The sequence below is a fragment of the Clarias gariepinus genome, chromosome 20, assembly GCF_024256425.1.
Source record: "Clarias gariepinus isolate MV-2021 ecotype Netherlands chromosome 20, CGAR_prim_01v2, whole genome shotgun sequence".
NCBI classification, from domain to species: Eukaryota; Metazoa; Chordata; class Actinopteri; order Siluriformes; family Clariidae; genus Clarias; species Clarias gariepinus.
In genome coordinates, this window is record NC_071119.1 from 12,368,368 (window position 1) to 12,375,500 (window position 7,133).

Here is a 7,133-nt window from a genome sequence, read left to right on the forward strand (position 1 = left end):
ACACAAATTTAAGTGCCCTTAATCAGAGGTTAGAGGGGGATTTGGGATCCAGTTAGCTTTTTTACTCGCATTAGCTGTCAATAAAACAACAAGGGCAATTTTTAGTGTGGTTTTTGGCAGGCAGCTGCTCTCTTCTCTTTCCAGTACTGCAGACCACACTGACCTACTTTTACCCATGCTGCTGACCGACAGTGAGTGTAGTTTAGGAAATTAGAAAGATCATTTCATCATTGTGCATACCTGGACACCAAAAACAATACAATACATATTCTAACATCAAATTAACTTTTATTTATTTATTTATTTTTTTTACATTAATTCAAGTACTCACGCTGTGATGATCAGGGGTGTGCACTGTAGAATTCCAAAGACTGTGTCGAACAAGTAGATTTAAGTTATGTGATTGATCATGTGATTGTTTTTTTTAGTATACTGTAGAAAAAGGCATCAGTGAGAATTAAAGACAACATGATATCCAGTATATTAGCTTAAAATTTCATATAGCGCCTCCGAGTAGCGCAGTAGTAAAGTGCTCGTCCTATCATCCGGGTATCGCTGGTTCAATCCCTGAGTGATGCTGTAACCTCTCACAGCCGGAGGCCAAGAGAGAGCTGATTGGCCGAGCTCTCTCGGGGGGGTATGAAAGGTACTAAATTAGGGAGAAAATCGGGGAAAAAACAAATTCCATATAGCATGCTAGACATTAAACAAATGTTGCTTAGGTGTTAATGTTAAATGAGGATCATACTCAGGCTGTATAGAGTATACAAGTCACATTACATCATTTTCTATACATACTTTAGGGCCTAACCTGACCACACCATGGTAAAATGTCTGGCTATGCCCTTATTCGCAGGGTAACATTTTCTGCACTATTTTAACAATAATAACAGGTCAGAGGACATTTATTTAAAAAAATTCATAAAAACCGTCTCGAAAGAAATGTAAGAAATTTAATCTTAAGTTTATGTGGCTCACTACAAGTGGTAATTTCAGCAGTTAAGTACCTAAAAATACAGCTTAATAATGTTAGCAAAATTATATTATCATTGCTAAAAAGTTCACAAGGCTTACCCTGACTTAACCCTGACTGAGTAATTTGACCGTTGGTTGCCAGCAATGGTCTCCAGTACTGGAAAGAGGAGAGAGCAGCTGCCTGAAAAAACCCACATTCAAAATCAGTCATGGAAGGACTTCAAAAAGAAAAGACATCTGATAGCAGTGAGTCATTTTAAACACTTTGTCACTTTAGTCACTTTTTTGTCACTGTCACAAGTCATTCTGAATTGGCTTTGAACCGTCCATGCTGTTTTGTTCACAGTTAACACAAGCTGCAAACCTAACTAGCTTCTAAAGCAAGGCTGAATCCCAAATCCCTATCTAACCATCTGTATTTGGTAAGTGGAACAACTGATTGTACACACTGTATAAATATATAAAGAATGAGATGAATATGTGCAAGATGAGGATGAATATTCAGTAGAGGACAGACTAGTGCAAACTAATATGTGCAACTGAGGTTAGGCAATTAGGCAAAAAAAAAGCAGTGCAAGAAGTGAGTGGTACAAGATTGAGGTGACGTAGGTCACTGAAGATTATAGTATATAGTGAGTAGATCAATATTGAACCATGAGTCTGTTACGAAAGAGAATAACTTGTATAACCAAGAATGATGTCTTAACAATCTTCTGTGATGATGTTCAGCACAACAGCAATCCGTCTCACCTGATATTGCTTCATTAGCATTACCTCACACTGGTAATTAATTCTTCAACACATAATTAAGAACATTGTTTTAGCTTGGAACCATCTATTCCTAAGAATTCTCCAACAGTCTGGTACCCAACTTTTAGCCTTAAACAAGTTTAGTATCAGGGCTGTTGACTGATGAGTTGAAAAACCTTTTTCTTGTGATGGTGATCATAATCTAGTGGTCCTGCGGTAAGGTTTACTGGTAATCATTTTACTGTGCCCACTCATTGTTTATGGGAAACAAAAAAAAACGTGCCTTATTTTTGTTTACCTTTATTTATTTGCCATATTATTATTATTATTATTATTATTAATTACATTTGCATACTAGTTTTTTTTTTTTTGTCTTTGTAGCTTTTTAGCATTGAATACAGTTTCTGTATTCTGTAAGGACATTATTGCTTTTGTCCACTAGAGAGCATGCCAACGCAAGCAAGCTAGCCAGCAAGGAATCTACACATATCCATCCATCCATCCATCCATTGATCCACCCATCCACCCATCCATCCATACATCCTTCCATCTATCGATCCACCCATTCACAAAGGGGAACTACATTTCTTGCAAAACTGTACATCTGTCCTTGTTGAGAGGAATGACAATAAAGGCCTATTCATCCATCTATCCATCCATCTATTTATCTATTAATACCAGACAATACTAGTAGACATTCTAACATAAGCAACAGAACACAATTTAGTCAGTTCAATAAAATCCAGCACATTGTCCTTGTACCTTCATTGATAACTACCACTACCACATCATACAACATAACTACATCTACCTCCTTAAACTTCTTAAACCTCAGGCTATGTGACATGCTCATGAGGCCAGATCTCACTGCGTCCATGGCCTCGCTTCATTGCAATGAAATAATCCTCCAGCTCCACTCAGAACATCTTGTGTCTCCATTCCTTTCATGATGTCCGAAAGAGCTTACTTTTCATACGGTATGTAGAATCAAGCTACTTCGAAGTTTCTTCAAGTGCTTTCTGTCATTCTGTGACTACATGGGTGTAAAGGAACAGGAACAAAATCTGATTGCAAAAGCATATCATAATAGAAAATAATATTAAATAGAAATTCATTTTCACCAAACAAGTATTACGTTTCACATACAGTACTTTATTATCATAACCATGGACAAACAATAAAGAACTTTTTTTGTGCATAATAAAATATGAATAGTGAAAAAAAGTTGAATTATAACTATTTTACAGTTATGTTTTACAAGGGCTGTTCAAATCAAAGCAGGAATTTCCCATGAAGGCGTAAAACCGATTGACACTCAGAGCTTCACGCACAGTACAGTGATGAGACTTTTAGCTGTACGTCCATGAATGACCATCCCAGACGAGGTGACTCGGAGCCCTCTGCAGTCGTTTCCTGTCAACATTCAGCAAGTGGAACGTCTGATCCTTTAAAATGGACAGTATACCCGTCAACAACTTGCGGAAGAGGGAGCTGTACACCAGTACAATCATTCACAATTGCACATTAATGAGTTATTGCCACATCCAACGAGCCATTTCCACAAGTTTGGGACATTAAAGGAGTTCCTGGGGGGCCAGTGTTTCAGATGTAACGCAGAAAGTCTGATCATGGTTCCAGGGTACTGTAAAAACAATCCAGGCACAAGTGAAATGCTGGAATAAGTGCATTATTGTAGCAGGGCATTACATAGACAAATAATGGGAGTTTTTTTTTTTTCTCATAACAGAATTTTGTTATTATATACAATTAAAAGTCCAAAATTGACTTGAGAACCCCACATACAGTACACTAATATAGCATTTATAATTTTAGATATAATATATAATGTATAACTCATAAAGTTTCATGATATTTGCAATAAATACCACTGTTGTGTAATCACCTTTCCATTATCGTTGTCTCGCCTCGTAGACATGCCAGTCCACATGTTCACCATACACAATGATCTGTGTAGCTGATATTGACTATGACTGTAGCTATAGAGGTAAATGGTCTGCCAAAGCTCAAAGACACCCCTTTTCGACAGAGAAAAACATAACTAACCTTACTAGAGATATGCTTTATTATTATCCCCCCTTACTCTGTCTGCTAGTTATCTTCACGAATGTTTTTGTAGGTACAGTAGGTGCAGTTACTCCTTGGTAAGCCCAACTGTCTAGTGGACCTCTGGCTACGTATTTGATTTGTCCTCACCCTATCGTATCATGTGGTATTCTCGGTTTAGTTGCAAACAACCTGCAATGACTGATAGGCATAATAAGTCGTGAAAAGGTCCAGACTCAACTAAAATCAGTGATTCAGGATGTGAGACTGTCAACACAAAGGCTCATGACCTTCAACAAAACCCTCATTATAGCCCAATGACTGGTGATTGTGTCCTTTCCTCGTTTGAGAAGCATGAAGATGCCATGTCTACAGCCAGAGTCAGGAGTTTGTCCAGGCTAATAATGACACAGAAAAAGCCACTGTCCAAAAATGAGCTTGGGCTTGCTTTTGCTAGCTGAAATGTACTTTATGTAGATGTGCTTTGCCCATACACTGATGAGATTTGTACAAAAACATAAAATATTGCAGTATGTGCAGCAGCATGCACTAGCATTAGGGTATATTAGTCATTGAACGGGATGTGCAGAAGTATAAACTGTTGTAGCATAATCGACGATGCCAAACGTGCATTAAAATGCAGTCGAATTAAAGGGATCGTACTAGTTTTTAAGAGTGGGATAGTCAGTCCAGGTGGTGTAGTGGTCAGGCTCGATTTCCATCTCAGTGTGCATAGAGTTTGTATGTTCTTCCCGTGCTTGGTGGGTTTTCTCTGGTTTCCTCCCACAGTCCAAAGACATGCAGATTAGGCAAATTGGCATTTCCAAATTGCACGTAGTGTGTGTGCCCTGTGATAAATTGGCACCTGTGCAATGTGTACCATACCTCGTGCCCTACATCTTCTGGGATAGGCTCCAGGCCCCCCATGACCCTGAATACAGAATAAAGCCGTGTGGATGATAAGGAAGTGAAGGAGATCGTCAGTCCTACAAACATCCAGGGAAAGAAGCTCAGGCTAGAGCTCTATGAAGCCTGGTAGAAAAAACTGAGAGAAGGTTGGCACAGTTATTTCACCTCAGCCCGTGGTTCTAGTCGTGAATGCCCTTGTGTGAAAGTTCAGTGTGTTCAGTGGTGGGCTGCATTCTGCTAGACACATCCCTATAAATGCTATAGCTGTATGTGGGCTTGCATCTTACAGTTGGAGACTTGAAAATGGCTGCACTTCTGATGGTTATCCAAGGGTTTTTTTTTTCTTTGGGGCAGTTTTTTTGCCTTTGGGGCAGCAGAGACACCAAGCAAGTGCTCCTCGATTCAGAGTTCAATGGGCATGGAATCTCCAGAGACATGCAGCTCAGTGGGCTGAAGAGCTCAAGGGGTGGTGCCGCACTGCTCAAGCTTAAGATGGGGTTCCCAAAAACCTCCAGGGCATGCTTTTATTTTTTGCAAGTGCTAATCGATGCAGGGCTCAATGGGCCAGAAGTCTCCATTGGTGTGTGGCGCGCTATAAATGAGGGGGGTGATCACAGCAGACGTACAGCAGACGTTTGTGGGATGAGGAACAACATTAAATTAGAATCACTGTTGGACTCTTGGAAGATGCTAATGACTCTACTTCATATCAAATTGGGTCTTATGGAACAATTTGTCATAGCTCTACGTAAGGAGTAGGGAGACTTCATGTATCTTCATGATGTTTTTCCTAAAGCTGTCTCCAGCAAAAGTCAATGTCAGTGTCATTGCTGGACAACAGATAAAGATCCTGGAGTGCAATAAACTAGCCAGGAAAGTGACTAAAGAGAGAAAAGAAGCATGGGACAGCTTTGTTGCAGTGGTTCAGGGCTTCTAGGGCAAACGCAAAACTGTGAGGAACTGGTTGGGAGTCTGGTAAAGAACTATGGCAGAATGGGCTGCAGGGAGTCTCTTAACTTTATATATTCAAGGGGTACATGGATACATACTCAGAAGAGCAAGGTTCCACCATAATATAATGAGAGACTGTAAAAACGATACAATCTGGAAAACTTATCAGTTCTAACTCTTGATGTACAACTTTAGTATACATTTTTATTTTAAATGATGTTTTTTTCCCACAAGAATTTTTTTCTTGGTATGGGTACCATGATAGTCCATTGGTACATGGGACCACACTACTGGTACATATTGTAGTACAGTGGCACATATACTATAGTACGGTGTATTGTACCCGGTACTGTAATATGGCACTTTAAAACACATACCAGGAGACACTGGTTTATGTACCATAATGGTAATATTAATATAATAACTCCTGCAGTGCCATTTTACCTATTATGGTACTGTACTTTCCAAAGGTTACTACACTATACTTTGGTGAATACAATGATATTAAATTGGTACCACAGTGGATACTAAAGTATAGCAGGTGCCTAATATGGTACTGCCAGTACTATACCACATCTGTATTATGTTCTAGTGTATATATTTGGTATGGTATGTACAAACATACCATTTTAGATATCTGCTAAACTTTGTTAGCCACTTTGGTACTCAATAAGCACCATGCACCAAGGTATTGTTTAGTAACCTTTAGAGAGTATTATAACAAGTTATGGTACATTATGTATATTACCATTATGGTACATACATTTATCTTCTATACTGTTTATCCTGTATACAGGGTCACAGGGGAATTAATCTAATCTGCATGTCTTTGAACTGTGGGAGGAAACCAGAGTACCCAGAGGAAACCCATCAAAAACGGGAAGAACATGCGAACTCCATGATCCCATGCGAGGCCACAGAGCTGGCCACTACTCCACCGTGCCACCTAGTACATAAACATGTATAACATATTTTTGACCGTGTCTTAGTACAGTATGTGTTCCATATTAGCATAGCACAGTATGTAGTAGAACCATGTGTTATATATACTGTATATATAGTACATGTACCATTGTATCACAGTATGGTAGAACTATGACCCATGGTAACGTTTCTTTTGGGTTTGTAAGAATGAGAGGTCTTTTTCAATGAAAATAGGTCAATTTAAAAAGTAAGTTTGAAGAGATTAACTTTCTATACTTTAAAGCACTCCTTACACTGCATACAATCAGGATATGATGACAAATAGAAATTGAACGGACCTTCAGTAATACGACAGTGAGTTGGAGTTTCTGTAAGAGCACGTGTAGAGTAAATCACAGGGCTGCTTTTCTTCGCAATCAAATGCACAGTACACTGTAATGATAGGTCCAACACTGTTAAATAATTTCCCCACACAGTTCTCCTCAGGTAATTGAAAATGTTTTATTTTAATTTGTCAATGATTTAAAGAATATTAAATAAGCAAGTAAGGCCTTAGCCTG